The 19,303-nt window shown below is 35.8% G+C and overlaps 1 protein-coding gene across 9 annotated transcripts in view; it reads left to right on the top strand.

The window, feature by feature from the left end:
- The window catches only part of DLGAP1 (DLG associated protein 1), a 416,642-nt gene that overhangs the window by 154,631 nt on the left and 242,708 nt on the right, over window positions 1-19,303 (top strand). For 6 of the 9 annotated variants that reach the window (XM_083823954.1, XM_083823958.1, XM_083823962.1 and 3 more), the window contains one exon: window positions 5,696-5,806. The gene's annotated coding sequence lies outside the window, so the exon portion shown is untranslated. Of the gene's footprint in view, window positions 1-5,695; window positions 5,807-6,340; window positions 6,485-9,439; window positions 9,496-9,814; window positions 9,932-19,303 lie in introns of all 9 variants that reach the window. The other 3 variants (XM_083823965.1, XM_083823963.1, XM_083823959.1) reach the window with 2 other exon arrangements.

Raw genomic sequence — 19,303 nt, 5'->3', positions numbered from 1 at the left:
TTGGGCGGCAAATATATGAGGTTCCTGCCCAGCACTTAAAAAGTAAAATAAATAAATAAATAAATAAATAAATAAATTGTTGATGCTAGTTGCTAGTGCCTTAATATGCAGTAAATTATGTTGTGAAAGAGGCCTCTGCTGAACATCTGAGGTTATCTGCCATTTGGTACCCTCACTGAAAAGGTACACTATATGTAAAACTCCTTAAGTACATATTTATAATGTTACAGATTTGGGCTGTTACAATTAGTTGGTATCCTGATCTTTCTCGTAGAAAAATTGCTAGTCACACACTGTCATTCTGTCAGTATGGATTACTTAATAAAAATAACAGAATTAAAAAAAAAAAAAAGGCAAAGAAAAAATCAAGTAAAAAAATGATTCATCTCCTTTACGGTATATCCTTGTTAATAGTTCATGACAGCAGAAACCTAGGAATATAAAGATGCATCATGTAGGAAAGAAACCAAGTAGCTTACTATGCAATAAAAAGTTGAAGACTTGCCCTTCATTTTTGCACTGGCATTTAGGTTAATGATAATGGTAGCACTGCAAATTGATGTTCTACACAGGAGTAGTACAGAAATGATTAGAGGCTATTTCCTAGAATTATAGAACAGAATCATTTGCATAAGATTCACAGGGGTTCGTCTAGCTGAAGCCCCCACTCAAGCAGGGCTAGTGTCAAAATTAGATCAAGTTGCTGAGTGTCTTGTTCAAATGAGCGTTCAGGATCTCCCAAGATGGAGATACCACAGCCTTCCTGGACACCTACTCTATGTTAATCTTTGTTGCTGTTCTTCCCTGTACTTTTCCAGGTGTCTTTCTTACCAAGCCTAGCTAAAACAACGTAGTAGCAGTTAAATTATTATTTGTCACCTAAAAACTGGTTTTAGTCAACCTGCTTTTTGTAAATGTTCTGGTGTAAAATAGCAAGGTAATTAAGTCACTGTTGTGTGCTGAAATTGAACCAGAAACTCAGGGTTTTAAGATAAGTCTGATTCCTGCTATGGTGGTGACTGTATGCTATAAAGGAGTTTCAGGTCAATCCTGAGTTGAGTGAAAAGTCAATTCATTATGTCCCCTTATTAAAAAAAAAAAAAAAAAAAAAAAAGTCAGAACTGATCAGATACCCTACAGTTTGAACTTCAGTACTTCAGTTAAACATCAGATGCAGCCAGTATGCATATATGACGGGCAGGTCCTGCCTTCAGACTAACCTGGTCTCCTTCTATGACAAGATCCACTTAGCAGATGAGGTAAAGGCCATGGATATTGTCTACGTGGATTTTACTAGAAGGTTTAGCAGTTTCCAACAAAATTCTCCTGAAGAAACTGGCTGCACATGGATTGGACATATACACAGTTCCTTGAGTGAAGAAATGTCTGCATGGCCAGGCTCAAAAATTCATAGTGAACAGAGTTCAATCCAGCTGGGGGCTGGTCACCTGTTGTGTCCCCCAGCGCTCTGTCTTGGGGACAGTTTTTTCACCTTTTTTATCAGATGAGGGGATTGAGTGCAGCCTCAATAATTTTGTGGATGATTTCAAGTTAGGCAGCACTTTTGATCTGATTGAGGGTAGGAAGACACATCAGAGGGATCTGTACTGGCTGGATTGATAGGCTGAGTCTGATCACACAACATTCAACAAAGCTAAGTGCCAGGTGCTGCACTAGGGTCATAACAACCCCATGCAACAGTATAGGTTTGGGGAAGAGTGGCCGGAAATTTTCCTGGCAGAAAACTATGTGCGGGTACTGGTCAACAGCAGACTGAACATGATCCAGCAATGTCACCAAGAAGGCCAATGACATCCTGGCCTTCATCAGAAATAGTGTGGCTACCAGAACTAGGGAAATGATTGTCCCCTTTATATGTAGCACTGGTGAGATCACACCACAGAGTGATACTCAGTTGCTTGAACGTGCAGAGAAGAGCAACAAATCTGGTGAAGGTACTAGAAAAGAAGACTTATGAGGAGTGGCTGAGGGAATTGGAGTTGTATGGCCTGAAGAAGAGGAGGATTAGTGGAGACCTTATCGCTCTCTACAGCTACCTGAAATGAGGTTGTGGCAAGGAGGGTGTCAGTTTCTTTTCTCAACTGACAAGTGAAAAAATGTGAGGAAATGGTCTCAGGTTGTTACAGGTGATGTTTAGATCGGATATTAGAAAGAATTTCTTCAAGGAGAGGGTGGTCACATGTTGGAACAGGCTGCCCAGGGAAGTGGTGGAGTCCCCAGCCCTGAAGGCATTTAAGAGAGGTGTAGCGCTAGGGGTGGCACTAAGGTGTAGCATGGTTTAGTGATGGGACTTGGTAGGTCAGGTTGAGGGTTGGACTTGATCTTGCAAGTCTTTTCCAACCTAGATGATTTTATCATTCTGTGATTCAAAGTGTTGTAAACATACCAGTCTAAAAAATCAACATGTGAATCTCATCCACCTTCTATTCAAGTAGCCTTCTTTTTCCTGTAGGCCAGATGTCAATGTGCACAACTTGTTGCTTGTACCATAAAAAAGATCATAAAAATGACTGTAGTATCAAGGTCAAAGGTCCATTTGTTCCATGTCTTATTTTGTACCATGTATCAGAAACCAAATATGCTCTGAGTATCCATTTCTCTGTCAAACTAAAGATCTTTAAGAGCTGGATGTTACTGAACATTTACAGTTAGATAAATTCAGGAGATTTAATTTTACCACATCTGTCCAGACTTCTCTTGAACTCATGATTTGATGTCTAGGACATCCTGTGGCAGCATAAACACACATTGCAGGAAGAGTGCGCCTTTGCTCATTTGATTTGTTTTTGTTATTTTTGTGAATGTGATTCTTACCAGCTTCATTTGATGCACTCGGCAGAACAAGACAGTGAAAAATATATCCTTATTAGACTTCTCCATGGCTGTGATTTTATAGTCATCCGCGATTCAATGCTTTCTTTGATAGAGCAGAGTCTTACCTTACTCGTTTGTCCCTTGTGCAGGAGTCATTCTGTACCTTCCATCATCACCTTGCTCATCTGTGCAACTTTTCTGGTTATATCTCTGATTTAAAAAGAAAGAAATGGGGAACATGGGTAGGGAAGAATAGCATGCATGGGCTTACACAAATAAGAAGGATCAATAGCAAGTGAGATGAAGAATTCAGCAAAGTTTAAAACTATTAAAGCAATATTGATTTAACTTGGGCTGTAGACTTGGATAGTGCCACATGTAGTACAGAAATAAAGTAATCCGTGACCATCTCTGAAAACTGTGTCATATATATTTAGAATACATGTGCATTTGCAAGAACTTCCTCTTACATTTTGCCTTTTTTACAGTTTGGGCAGTGGCTTACAGTGTGATTAACGCCTGTATAATGCAGGTGATTCCTCTACATTTCTTGGCCTCATTCTTTCTGTCAACACTAAAAATATCTGGCAAGTTAAAATTTCACTTACCCAAGAGAATGTTGTCAGACAAGAGAAATCCATTTGATCCAGTTTCATCTAGGTTCTCAAGCAAACACCTTCAAACACAGGAATTTCAATGGGTTCAGAGGAGTCCTTACAACTGAAGGCTCTGCATAAACACCTGACTGATTTGATCCTTTAGAGATTTATCTTAGAAAGCTCCCTAAGGGGACCTTCTATGGAAAAATCAATCTAGTTTACTTGTTACAATTAAATATACTCTGTCAATTTTATACTCTCAGGGAAAATCTAAAATAGTTATGATGTAGTCAATAACATAGTCAAATTAAAGCCCTCAAAAGATATTCTCAAAAGATATTCTGTCAACTGCAAATCAATGCATTTCTGAAATGATTTAAAAGTAATTTCTGGTTCTGTATCTCTCTTTTTATCCCACTGCCCCTCTCTGTTTTTGCCATCATGTTTTCCTGCTTTAAAAATATTTTTCTCCCCCTTCTGACATGCAAACCTGCACAGCAAAGAAAGAAAAATGGCTTAAAGACAGACGGACCAGAGCTAACTGGAAAGTTAGCTTTTCATCTTATAAAGAAATACACAGAAAATGGTTATATACCTCAGATATTGGCTTTCCCCCAAAACCAATTATGTACAATTTTTTATCGTTGAAGTATTAGTGGAACGTGCTTCTGTTCAGACATAAATTTCAGAGATCCTGAAAGAGCGTCAGAAATTAGTTCATTTTGGAAACAGGTCTTATGGTAAATAAAAGACAGTAGCAAAAGCCAGGCTGCAGCCTTCATCATCATTGACTGCTTTTGAGGGTAAGGTATTCCCAGAAATAAACTTATGTTTTGTATAGAGGTTACTTATCCTGTTCTCTTAGTGGTTATTTGGAAAAACTTCAATTAAAGCTTGATGCTTTTCTATATCCCTGGGCAACCTCATATAGTGGGTGGGATCCATGCCCATGACAGGGGGGTTGGAATGAGGTGATCTTTAAAGTCACTTTCAACCCAAACCACTCTATGATTCTATGATTTCCAAAGGAGTTAACTTAAAAAAATCTTTCTGGAGTGTGGGAAGTTGGTTATCACACTTTCTGATCAGGTTGATCTTTTCTGGCTTTATAAATGTGAGTTTATAATATTTGCAGGTTATTTTTACTCTGAAAATTTTTAATTGTTATTCTAACAACCAGCGTGCAGTGGTGAGCTGTGGTCTCCGTAAAGGTGTTTACAGATGCTTTGAATGTGCAGCAAGAGTGTAAAATAACTAGTAGTTTTTGATATGTTGAATAAGTTGTTGTATTGATCACATTTCAGCATAGTAGTGTCAATGCCACACTTAGTAATGCATTTTTTCTCTTTTTATCTCTTTCATTTTACTTTCCAGTAAAAGACTGGTGTTTTTCACTGCATTTACAAGAAAAGATATTTGTGCTTATTCCGCCTTGTACTTATGAATTGTTCACATTAAATAATAATAATAATATTAATAATAAAGAAACAAACAAAAAAGTATAAAATAGCTAGACCCTTAAGGGATGAGAAAACTTGGAATAGTGAGATGACTCATAAAACTCAAATACAGAGCACAGGGGAAAGCCATTTATTTCTGTTAGTCTCAATGAGCAGTACTGGAAATCTAAGAGGGGAAAGATATGTATATCACTTTCCTTACCAAAAATGGCTTGGAAATAAATATTCTCAATTTATATAATTTTAAAAATTAATATATTTAAAAGTTCAGTGGCTTACCGTTGCAATTTTGTCACCCACCCATAGGATGCTAGTGGGGCAGTACCATGTATGCGGCTGCAGCCTGCTGATTGTTTGGTCACCATGCTCTGTTGCTTTTCCAAACAGAAGCAATAGGATTCCTTTGTGCTTTTGTAGTATGAGAAAAGTCTGTAGAAGGAAGAGGCTAGGGGAGAGGCATGTTTACAGAGAGTCACATTTTCTGGGGCAAACACATGTAACTAGCCTTGTCTTTTTCTGTAGAAGAGTCAACAAAGTGTACATATGTTGTGCAAGGAGAGCAAAATGTGAGATGGCACAACAAATGCAGCATTATACATTATAAATATTTTTTTTTTTTTTTTGGCTTTTCTTCTTGCAAGGAGGACTGGTACCATGTAAAAATTTTGCCACAGAGCACTTATATAAAAGCCTTTCAACACTGCTGTGATTTTTAATGAATATGTAGCTGCTTGCCATGTTAACAATTTTATCTTGTTTCAGGCTAGTAGTTTTAACTGCTGCACTTTGATTATATTTCAGAACAGTCAAGCATCAAATATTGAAACTGACATCTGAATTAAAGAGTGTGCAAAAAATCTCTTCCATCTTTAACTATTGAAACAAACTAAAATGGAAAACTGACTAAAAGAGGTGAGTCCTTTCTTCTTACTCTCTGATCTTTCTCCTTGATCTGTCTCTGTATCTCTTTTATTCATTTTTCTCCAGATTTGCTTGTAAAAGACAGGAAGCCAAATGACAGCAAATTATGAACTGCTTTAATGGAGATGAAGGCAGCTTGATAGCTTGCTATTTTGACTTAGAAAAGTATGTAAGTGATAGCCCATCTTTGTACTTATGCCTGCATGTTGCACACAGTGTTAATATCAGATGCCTGAGTGTTGTGGTGCCTTTGTGAACTATTTTCATGAGTTTGACGTGAACAGAAAAATGGAACATACAGACTTGAAGGTTGAGTAGAGCCCAGTAGGTCTAGATGTATGAGCTGTAGAGTGAGTTTAGAGAGTATGAGAGAAGGGATTGATTTGGCCTGGAGGAGTACAAGGAAAGAGAAAATCAGAGCCAAAATGAAAGTACAGAAGGCACTACGGAGAAGTGTTAGAAGAAAGAAACACAACCTAGGGAAACCTTTTTTTTTTTTTTTTTTTTGAACACTAAAACCTGCAGCAGAACTGGACCTTATTGACCTGGTAGACATACTGAAGTTAAGCAGACCGCCAGCAACTCTAGCTTCTTGGGCAGCTACTGAATAGTAGCAAAGTAGTGAAATATAGTGAACAATATCTGTTTCAGAAAACTAAAAAAATGAAGGTAAAATGAAATCAACTGTTCTATATACTGTTTCTAATTACCATACAACAAACTTTAACATACATACACTAGAAACAGGGAGAGTATTTTAATTTCTATTTCTTTTTAAAGTGATAGTCATGCAACTTATAATTTAGTATGACTATAAAAGTAACTCTTATAACTCTGCTATTTCCGTCTATTTATAATTTTGTAATAAGCAGTTTAATGTACTAACATTATTATGCATATTTAATTATATAATCTATTATGAGTATAACAGGATTAGTTAGGTATGATACTGTACCTGAACTTGTGAATTTCCCTAAGTGGACAGTAAATTTAAGTAATTAAGTGCAATGTTTTACATCTCTGGAATATCCTTTGTGTCACTCAAGAGCCATCTTTAGTCATTCTTTTCCATTTACTTAACACATTTCAATGAACGCTTTACTTTAAAATAACTTTTTTTTTTTTTTACAATTAGTGCATTGTATAATTACCCAGTAGTAACAATTAGATTGTATTTTAGTAAACTTGCTATAAGAGGAGAAAATACTGATGCTACTGCAGCATTTCCAATGCCATAGCTCTGTAACCTTGATGATTTATTGTACATAATATATATGTGTATATATGATTCTATGTTATATACATCATATATACATAAGTACTTCTGTGATGCAAGTATGTATTTCTAATGTGTATATATGTTAGAAAACATAGTGCATATTCTCTGCAGAATAGGACCTGGAACTAGCAGGCATTTTCTGACTATCTAAACTAATTAGGTCAATTGACCTAACTTTGCCTCAGTTTGACCTTCAGTAAAAATACAGAACTTCATTGAAATAATGTTATAATGTCAGCAATTATGTGATTTTCTCAAATAGATGTTGTTGTATTTTTAGTTTAGGAATTTGTTTTTTAGAATAACCCATTTATTAATTACTTACACATTTATATCAATTACCGTACATTATTAAAGAAAAAAGTTACTGTACATTATTAAAAAAAAATCCCCTAAGTTCCTTGTGGTTTGGACAAAACAATCTCTTACATTCCCATTGTTCAGTGTTTCTTACAACTCTGCTTGACTTTGGCTGTTACATGTGCCATACTTTGGACATCTGTCTTTTCTAAGAGCCAAGGAAGTTAAAAATGATGCAGTAAAAACATTATTAAGGCATCTTTGTGAATATTTGTGTATATTAAGAAATGCCAGAATACAGGTTGTCAGTTCACACACACACCATGACAGTTGCTTTCTAACAACATTTTTTTTCCCATATTTTTACTTGATGTTCACCTGGGTATTGGTGGTTTCTGTTTTTATTGAATAAGAACTTGAGATTTACTCCTATTATTGGTTTTTATCCTTCTTAAGACATTTTACAGAGCCCATTTATTCAGTTGATCGACCAAATTTTGGACTGAGTACTTAAGATCTAGCAGTATAAGTATAATCTTCAGTGTTTGAGAATGACAAATGAAAGAAGCCAGGGACAAAAACACCTGGATCGTGTTGGACTGGTGCAGAGGAATATTCATAGCTTTCCTTCAGCTTAGTAGAAAGTTTTGTGCAACCTTTGTGTACACACACGTACACACATGCGTGCACACTCCTAATATAGCAACCCTCTGATTACTTGCAAGAAGCAAAAGCACCACCACAGACTTTGAAAAACCTAGATGAGAATCTTTATGAAATGTGTTAGGGATGCAGAATAAACTTTAAAAAGACTAAATAAAATAAATATAATTGATCCTCTTCAGAGCAATTTTTTGAAAGATGTAAATCTTAATATATTCCTGTCTCACTGAAAGGTAAGGTACTGGATTCATGTTATTAATCATCAAGACTCTTAGGCTCTTCAAAATATTGTTCTGTGGGGAAAAAGGACACATGATGTTGAGAACAAATTACCAGTTAAAAGATATGATGGTCATTGATGCAGTACAAGAGGAACTATAAGATATTTTACTAATAATACTAGCATGAAGATAACTGTTGTAATGAAGGGAAAAGTTAGAAGTACTGCCTCAGGTAAAGTACGCTGAAAAAGCAGAAAAGCTTAGATGAGGCAAAGGTAATGGAGAAAAGAAATACCGGTTTTCAGGGGCTAATTGAATGACTGCTCATGGCTTGCATGTTTGTTTTAAGTATAGACAAGACTTTTCATTACAACTTGAATGGTAATTCCCTATGAATTAGAGAATAGAAACTTAAATAATGAGATAGAGAGGTAAATTGTATTGTCTTTTAGATAAAACTGGAAATTTCAAATGGAAATACGTGTTATATATTCCACCCCCTTCTCTACTTATGAGAAATTGAAACATCAAAATAAAAGATAGAGATAACCTTCCAAGGAAGAATATGTGCACAATGGGAGACATCTGATGAAATGATGATGATTCTGGATTTTTTGCCTTATGAAACAAAGTGGTTGCACAGTCAGCCTTATGCTTCATAAAAAAGTACTGTTATTGAATTAGTTGTAAAGAGCCAAATGCATTTCTGCATCCAGAGGCAAGTTAGAAGTCCAGGGAATATCCATAATCTTTGGGATGAGGTGAATACTGAAACTGCTCCTGGACACTCCTTAGATTTGAGGACTGAAGTAGATGATGCCTTGCTGAAAACTCATGATCCTTTTAAGCATAAGGGAAAATGGGGTGACAGCATACAGATGAAGAAAATATTTTAAAATATCAGACAAACAAGTGCTGAGATAGAGGGTAAAATATTGTCTGAAAAGTTTCATTTCTATTGATAAGTAAGGAAACAGTAATTAATGTCTAGAAACTATAGACATTTTGAATGATATAATCTTTAATATAAATTATGTCAAGGTACAAAACCAGAATCTTTTATTTCAAACATGAGAAAAGTATTGGGTTGGTAAATGTGGTGGAAAAGGCTAAGAAAAGGACAGAGAAAGTAAATTCAAGGCAACATTGCTTTCTTCCCAGCCCACCCCCAATACCTTGATGAGTATGAGATCATAGAAGAGGTTAAAAATACCTAGGTAAGTAAGGAAGTGAGGTAAAATATTTAACCATCTATTCCTTTTATTATTTTTTTTACACATTTTCTTCTTATTTTATGTTAATCCTGTGGAATGCTAAACAGCCCTTTAACTTTAAAATGCCTTTCCTTGTGACTATCTATTCTTAGAGTGAAACACACTGCCTCAACAGACCTGTTCGTGAGTGCACGACTGTTGCCTGGCAGCCCTGAGACCAAGGGATATTAGAGTTAGGTGACAATATTGTTGAAAGAAAAGGTCATAGCTCAGGAAATGCCAGAGATTTTCAACTTCCTTATGTTCTTCTGTACTCTCTTAGGCATCTACTTCCACAACTGTTTATGGCAATAGCTTGATGGGTGCTTAAATTCACCCAGCATGACTTTTTTTGTAAGTGCAAACCATTGGAATTGGATGCCTGTAAGAAGCTTGCATGGTGAGTCAAAAGTAATAACACCATTAACTCTGAGAAAGGGAGCATTCATTGTATTCTTATCATTCTCTTCCAGTGCAAGTTTCAAACTGAGCACAGTAGGAAATCCTATTTACTCCCATGGTATAAAATCATATCTCTGAAATGATTCACCTGTCTTAGAAACAAGCTGCTCTACAGAACTGCCACAGTTTTTAAACTACTGGCTCGGGAAGAGATGTCTTTCTTAGGTTTGCTTTGCACATCATAAGCAGGCTATCTCAACTATCTCAACGTTTCCTAATGGCTTGATGGAATCAGAGGCTCCACATGTATCCTCACACTGGAAAGACCACAGGCAGCACAATCTGTCCTTATGTGATCTGAATTTGTATTTTTGTATGATTCAGCTGTTACAGCTAAAGAAATAACATCAGCAAATTCTGATTCAGATAATCTTTTTAGTTCAGTGTTGCAGGCATGGAACTTGCACTATGCAAAATGAAAAGAGAGATTTGTCCTTAATGAATAGTGAGAATCTGGCCAAAGCATATAAGTAATTTCTTCCAACTCATTGGGTAGTACAAAACGATGTTGTTCTGAAAGCCTTATTTTATAAAAAAACTCTCTCTCTGTAATGTGGTTATTATTTTAAACTGTTTCTACATTCAGTTTTATTTCTACTATATAGATTCTACTCGTCTTTTGTTTTGTTACCCTTTCCTGCCAGCTTTTTAGGTACTGCAGGCACCCTTTTAAAAACTGACTAACAATATATGAAAGGGCAAGATGGCAGTAAGGACACCGCAACAAATTGTCATGTTCAGGACTTAAATGGTCAAGAGACACCACAGTCATGGTTGGCTGAAGTGACTAGGTTCTCAAGACCAAATAAGGAAAAAAATTCTTAACAAAGTATCATTCGTCAAGAAAAAAAGTGTGTAATCATGTATTTCTTAATTGGCTTTGCTTTTAAAGCATGAATTTACTAAGCATGTATTTCTGAATTCACTTGACTCTAAAAGCATGAATTTTGTGAGCACTTTTTCACAAATATTCATTGTACTGGATTTATTTTAAAAGAGAGAAGAAATATTTCAGTTTTATAAAATCAGCACAATTAAATTTGCACTTAGGTTTTAAGAACTGGCTAGGAACTTCTTACAACAACTAAAAATCAGATCTTGCTAGTCCTGGAATAAAAGGACAATTTCAAGGTGTGGAAGAAAATAAATCATCAAAATCATAGAATCATAGAATGGTTTGGATAGGAAGATCATGTAATTCTAATCCCCCTGCCATGGGCATAGACAACTTCCACTACACCGGGTAGCTCAAAGCCCCATCCAACCTGGCCTTGAACATCTTCAGAGATGGGGCATCCACAGCTTCTCTGGGCAGCCTGTTCCAAAGCCTCAACATCCTCTGAGTGAAGAATTTCTTCTTTATATCTAATCTAAATCTCTTTTAGTTTAAAGACATTACATGTAAAGTCCAGAAATAGTTCAAAGGTTGGTGAAGTGTTAAGGAGAAGGGTGAGTTACTTAAAAATTTTTGGTGAATTTGTATGTTAAAATATCCTATATCAATATAGAAAAATATAGTGGATAAGAATTAGGCAGTAAAAGAACAAGGAATTAAACACAGGGGCATGATACCATAAATCAAAATTCTGAAAATATTTTTGAGGGTGTGATGCTTTACTATCTGGAATATAATACTGCAGGTGACAGGTTAATGCACTGCTTAGACTTTCAAATATGAGAACAAGTGGCCCAAGTGTGGCTACTCCGGGACCCACTTCATTAAGGTACTAACATTTGAAAAAGTTGTTGAAAACTGGAGAGACTTTGGTAGAAGACGTTAGTTTGTTGTAGGGCTTGCTTGCTACGATAAGACTAAAAAGATACAGCCTACTAGGTTTAGTGGAGGGGAAGTCAGGAAACTATTTCACTGTGGAAGACAGCAAACCACTGAACATGTAGGAATAACAAACAATGACAAAAAGAGCTCCAGTATGTGAAAATTATATCTAGAAATGGAAGCAAAATGTGTATCTTTAGACAGAAGTAAATAAACTTTGGAACAATTTACCAATTTACCAGTGCTGTGGATCCCTGTAACTTAAAAGATTTTATCTGGAATTAGGTCTAGTATTGCTGAAGCAGTCTGGGGAAATAGATGCTAAAACATCCTTGAGATTTATTCATTAAATTTACCAAGATATATATTGGGTTCCTCTGAAAATTTTAGAAACACAGCAAAGCTAAAAGCAGTGCTCTCTTTTTCAGTCACAAATTATGGGGCTTGATCAAAGGTGTTGTGGAGTGGTGTGAAATATTCTGTGACATGTTGCAAAGAGAGTTAGACTGCATTGTCATAATAGCATCTTCTGCATACAGACAGCGTATTTTGTAGGTGAGAATAGCTAAAAACTGCTTTGACCTAATAGGAACCTACTGAGATTGCTGTTAATGTAGTTTCAAAGTGTTTTCTTGCACTCCATCTGTTTAATAAGATGACTCTGAATCACTCATGTTGTAGTACGAAGTGCTATTTCACCTCCATTCATCCTTTGCTGGCCGGGAAAATATTGAAAGACCAGGTCTGTGTACACTGAGAGCATCTAGCAGCTTAGTAACTGCTTTGTTTCTCTTAGACCTTCAGCAGTTGCTTTGATTACCAAAGCATAAATAGTCTTTTGAGGACCTCCCCTGGGATCTGAGTGTGTTAACCAGAGAAGGCCCTGAAATATGACAAGGCATATTAACACCTCTTGGTTTTCTGTCATATTGTCTATAGAAAGAATTCATTTCAGACTACTGCATGCCACCAGAAAAACTTTGATCTTAAATAGGTGAGTTTGCTTGACTCAATTCTACCTTGGTGAGAGTAACATTGAATTAGCAGTTACATAGACATATTGAACATCCAGTCACACACCAGTAAAAGCAGTAATTTCACTGTCACTGGACATTGTAACTGATACTGTAGAAACGATCTATCTTCTTTGGTTTTTACACCTCACTGGGTTCTGCATGCCTAAGAACCACCAATCCTAGAAACTTCAATGGCAAATCTGTAAGCAGTACAAGTACTATTTGAAAGGCAATTTCCTACTATTATCCTATCAGATACAGAGATATGTATCTGAAATAGGATGTTCATGGAGGACAAAGTAGAGATCAGCTATGGAAGAGGAAAATCAGTGTATCCCTTGAGTCAGAGTTGGTTTCTGTCCTGAACTTAGTTTACTCACAAAGCTGGGTTTTGCGAGGCTCTAGAAATACAAATCTGCCTGATAAACTGACAAAAAAAGTGTAGCAATAGCCTAGAACATTGTGGTGTTATTGTTTTTTTTTTTTTTTTCATTATAGTTTTTGCAAGAATGCACAAATTAACAATGTGGAAGCAATTTATGTAGAAAATGAATAGTCTGCTTGTTAACACTTAATGAACTTACAACTTCTGTGTCCTGCTATTGCTAAATAGTTTTTTAAACTTACTTTTTATTGCATAAGAAAACATGCTTATATCAGCCCAATGTTAAAATCTCAGGGTATAAATAGTTATATATTTGTTATATTATAAAAGTGAATGTAGTTGAATATAAAGTATCAAGAAAATTTAATGGTTGAAGTATCATATATATTTTGGAAATCTGTGTATCCAAGACATCAGTGTGACAAACAACATATATTGTTAGGTTATTGGGGCTTTATGAGCATATAAAAGCTATATGTCATTTTTATGTACCGTATATCATTATCAGAATAAAAATTATGCTGATGAGATTGCTGCATTTCTTATCATTATTCTGTAGATCTTCCACGTGGACTGTCAAGTCCAACAAGGAGATGCAGCAATATGTATTATACATTATTATATACAAGTTATTGATGATAACTGCTGTGTGTTTTCTTTGCATGGCTATTGGGGTGTCCTAATGTTAGAAAAAGAATCAAGTGTAAGCTAATTCTAGAAGATACTATGTTTTCAATATCAAGACCTTTGTGCCTGACATTTGAGTTGAAGATGCCCAGTGTTCAAGTAGTTGGTTGTTTTACATTCTTGACTGAGAGGATGAAAGCCCAGATGTTAGCAATATAGGATTTGTCATTTCTGTAAGTGAGCAAAGCCAAAAGATAATATATACACTTGTTAACTTCAATAACCTTATAATACAACTATTCAAATGATATACTTCACTTTGCTCCCATGCCTCACATAAGTGTCCTGCTTTCCTGTAAGGCTGTTGTGATTTTCACTTCAGAGAACTCTGGTCTGTAGCAACTGAAGAGGGTGTACTGCTTCCCAATGGATAGACTTTGATAAAATTAAGTTTTAGACACAGTAAAAATAGAATTGTGCTGCATTATGATAAAATAAGTTCAGTTCTTGGTTTGGCTAATTGAGTCTGATTTGAGTCTGAGTTTGCACAGTATTAAATGGCATTACACTACATTATATAAACATGCTTATTTATGCATATATGTATATCTAGTTTTATAAAGCATTTTGTAAAAGTAACAAATAAATGTAATTCTATCTGTCTCTCTATCCAATTTGAAAATGTAACTCAAAAAGTGTGTTCAAGCAGATGAGGGAACCTAGCTGTCTCAGGAGGTACAAATTGGACTGATTAGGTCAAAACATATTTTCTTTAATATGTGATGTGGAATCTGCCCATAAGGAAAATAATACTAGGCAGGACTGAAGGCAAGTCAATATGACATCAAGAAGAAAATAACACCAGTGGGTTGAAATGTGATTTTAGGTAACAGTATACTTTCTTATATTTAACATCAAGAGCAATTCAATATGAGAGATTCATCTCAGTGATTTTGTAGGGGATGCAACAATTTTAATTCAATAGAAATAAGAGGGATATGATAGTAAAACCAGCACTTCCGACAAGATGCTAGTGAACCTTTGTAGGATTGTTCTATTTTTTTGGGGGGGGGGGCGGGGGGTATGGGAGTGGGGAGGAGTTGTAACAAGGATAAACTTTGTCCTGAAGCAAAATTTCTGATGTAGCTTTGACTCTGTGATACTTGGTGACACCAGTCAGATTTCTTTAAGTATCATGAAAAGAGTTAGTGTCTTAGAGCAACAATAAGCAAAGAAGCACAGGCTGTAGGAAAAGCCTGACAGAACCAGACATAGCATGGCATAATTTTCGAAAATACCAGCTGTGATGGAGCATCTGTTTTAAGGTTAGACAAATTAATATCTTGAGACTGTTTGGGTAATTAATTAATCTCTTGTTGGGATATCAATAGCCTGAGTTTCTAAGAAAACAGAAAATAATTGTTGTATCCTGATATCCTTATAGTACAAGAATTTATTTGTCCTGCACTGCCTGACTGCCTGACCCTTCAGCATGGTGGGTTTTATATTTTCAATTACTAATCTCTGTTTTACATGATATTATGGTAAGATGGAATGCTTGTAGCACATCCTCTCTGAGTAATTGGTTAGCTGTCAGAGGAAAAGGAAAAATCAATAATAACAATAATTTTTTAGGTCTTAATATCTAAAGCAATTGTTTTTTACATTAAGTAGCTCTCATTGTATGTGTAAATCTGTACAGCTATTTTGTTTTGATTGTATTTATTTTCTCAATGCTTTCCTCATATTTAAACAAATTAGTCATAATGAACTAAAGGAAATTTTTTTTCTTCCTCTTTCAAAAATGTGAGGTTAATTACTTTCTGAAAACACATACCTGCCATGAATCAAATTATCTGGTTTCAGCTTAGATTAGATACTTGATTTGCAATTAAAAACCAAATGGTAAAACAAATTAAGAATGACAAATGCAGTTTATTGGCTCAGTAGATCGCTACCTTCCTGTATTACAGATGTTCTGTCTCACATGCAGTTCCATTTGATTTACTAATTGTATGTAAAATATTGTTATATTATGATTCCTCATAACAATGTTGATACTTCATCTGAGATCCTTCTTGGTTAGAATGATTGAAAAGGATTGGCATAAAAATGAGTATTAGTTACTGATAGTTTGTATAGCTTTACAATACATTGGACTGTGCTCCTTTCTTCCATGTTTGAGAAACAAAACCCTATTTATTTTCTGTGAGGAGATCTTGAATACATTTAATGCTTTGCTTTTTACAGAGATGTGATAAAGTGGTGTTTTTCTTTTAACTTGAAAAAATTAAATGCCTGTGCCTCTTTTGCACCTCTGTGCAAAAGGAGGGAAAATCTGACTTTAAAATATTACTTTTGGTTATCTTTCAAAATGCATAACATTAGCATAAGGTCTTATTCATAGCTACAGCATTACTAAAACAAGGGAAGATGTGTGAGGCAAAAATGCTATTTTGTCTTTCTCAAGAAAACAAAATGCAGATTTGTGGCATTTTTCAAACTTGAATTATTTATATATCAAACATTACCCTGACAAATCTTGATTAAACATATGTGAATTCTCTTTATTCTCTTTATCTCTTCAACAGGTTGCCCTGCAGTTTTTAGTAATTCTCCTGACCCACCAAAATCTATGGAAGCTGAAACTTTCATATCCCAGTCTGAATATTGTTCAGTTCCCAAAATCTCTCTAGCTATATTGTGTATAGATATATTTCTTTTTTAATCATAGCTCTCAGTAGCTAGGAAAAGGCACTCTTTCAGTGCAGAACCTATTTAATTTGTTAGTTGTGCTTTTCTGTTCTATGTCATGATAGTATCTGATATCCTGACATACGTTAATCATACTAGTTTTCTCCATATTCCTCTAGCATGAACTCTAGAGGAAGCACTGGCAAAGAGCTGAGATGATGTTGTTGATTTTTAAAAAGATGAATCCAGTTAGAAGACTTCTAAACCAGTTACTTATTAACTAACTGCCTTTTTGTAGAGCAGATAAAAAGAGAAGAACATTTAGATAAGCCCAGAAGTTATTTCTAGTTGTGTGTGGCTTTCCAATGAGTTATGGTACATCATTTTGTCATCCTCACATGCATGAATGAATAAAGAAATACAATAGCACAAGAAACACCAGAATTTAGTCCAGCTTAGTTAGAGAAATGTGTCTTTCACCCTTTTTTGTTGTTTTCAAAACACTAGTTTAAAAAAAAAAAAAAAAACAGTCTTGCAACATCTATACTATATAAACCTGGATGTTCCTTAGAATGGAAATTTTATTAAGAATTTCCTCTTTTTTTTTTTTTTCAACATGCAAAGGACTAAGAAGCTTGTACTGTAGTATTTGATGTGCATTTGTGAACAAGGTTCATGGCATTAAATGCCAACATCTAGAAGGTATTTTTCCTCCAATTGTTTTAAGCAACAATGTTTTTCTTCATTGAGTTTTCTCCCCAGTGTATTCTTTTTGCTTTTTTGAAAAGGAAACTCTGTTGTTTTTTGTTTTTGTTTTTATTTATGTTCCTTCCCCTTGGCCTGGAAGTCAACCTGTTTGGCCTTCTTTGTCCTTTCCACCATTCTGTCTTTTCAGGAGTAAGGGCATACAGACTCAGTGCTACTAGTCACTAAAATATTTTCTGTTAAACAAAAAGCTTTCCTGAGCTTGTGTCTAGTCACAAACACTTTTTTTCTACTTTCCTCATCCCACTAGGGATGATTCTTACCCCAGGAAAAAAAAAAAAAAAAGATTATTTGCTTTATGATCTTTTTCCCATAGTCTGAACTAACAGCAAGTTACCTAGCCTGTACTGTAGGGTTGGTTTTGCAGAAGATAAGAGTATTTGCATAGAATCATTGAATTGTTTGGGTTGGAAGAGATCATAAAGATAATTTAATTCCAACCCAACATGGGCAGGGACACCTTCCACTAGACCAGGTTGCTCAAAGCCCCGTCCAGCCTGGCCTTGAACACCTTCAGAGATGGGGTATCTACAGCTTCTCTGGGCAACTTGTTCCAGTGCCTCACAACCCCCATTGTAAAGAATTTCTTCCTAATATCTAATCAAAATCTACCCTTTTTTTAGTTTAAAACCAATTCTTCCTTTTCCTATCAGAAGAGCAGAGTAGACGTGGACAATCACCTCCCTCGACCTGCTGGCCATGCTACTTTTGGTGCAGCTCAGGATATGGTTGGCTTTCTGGGCTGCAAGCACATACTGCCAGCTCATGTTGAGCTTCTAATCAACCAACACCCCCAGGTCCTTCTCCTCAGGGCTGCTCTCAATCCATACTCTTCCCACCCTGTATTTGTGCTTGAGATTGCTCTGGCTCATATGCAGAACCTTTCAATTAACCTTGTTGAACTTAATGAGATTTGCACAGGCCCACATCTTAAGCCTGACAAGGTCCCTTTGGATGGCATGCCTTACCTCCAGCATGTTGACTGCACCACTCAGCATGGTGTCTTTGCCACACTTGCTGAGGGTGGACCCAATCCCACTGTCCATGTCGCCAACAAAGATATTAAACAGTGCCAGTCCAATACCAGCCCCCGAGGAACACCACTCGTAACTGATCTCCACCTGGACATTGAGCCATTGACTGCAATTCTTTGAGCACAACCATCCACCCAATTCCTTACCACCAAGTGCTAAAATCAAATCCATGTCTTTCCAGTTTAGAGACAAGGATATAACTGGGAACAGTATCACAAGCTTTGCACAAGTCCAAGTAGATGATGTCAGTTGTTCTATCCACCAATGCTGTAGCCCCAATTGCAATTGTTTTTGCCTATTACATAGAAGAATTGAGGATTGCCTTTTCATGAAAAAAATAAAAAATACATTTAAAAGGAAGCCTGTGTTTCCTGTTAGGCAACAGAAAGTCCAGTTATAATAGAGGAATATCTAGACTGCAGGAGGAAAAAAAATTCCATATGTTTTTTAAAATAGCCTTCTTCATAGAATACAACTTAGTGTAGAAGGTCTGTTGGTTTCCAAAAGTGCAGTGGACCATTTTTAAACCCCAAATATTTATAGACCCAAGAACCACCTACAAGGCAGAGTATGCTCTTCTGGTTGTTTGTAATCATCTCTCATTTAACTGTTGAAATAATTCATAATTTCACCTTTTACATTACTCATATGTAATGTTAGACTGAAAAACTGTTCTATGCAGTTTTCATAACATTTGTGTAATAACTGTAAATTTGCACACCACATTAATTTCTAGTAGGAAATATTGCTATCAAGTGTATGATATATGGTTTGTTCTGATAATTGTATAACTTAACAGGGTGTATTTGGGACAGATCTGCAGGGCACTGGGAACAAGGTTGTGGTGGTCCATTCCATGAAGTTTGCTCTGCTTGTGCTTAGTACACGTTTTTTTGTGTTTTTTTTGGTTTGGTTTTTTTTTGGACTTTCTTGGTAGGAGAGCTAACGTATGTGAATGTGCAGGTGAATTTAAAAGGTGTTATACCATGATCACAGAGAAATTCACCTCTAA

This window comes from Anser anser, assembly GCF_964211835.1.
Source record: "Anser anser genome assembly, chromosome: 2".
Lineage (NCBI taxonomy): Eukaryota > Metazoa > Chordata > Aves > Anseriformes > Anatidae > Anser > Anser anser.
Note: the sequence above shows the minus strand (reverse complement) of the source record. Positions and strands in the feature narration are given on the sequence as shown.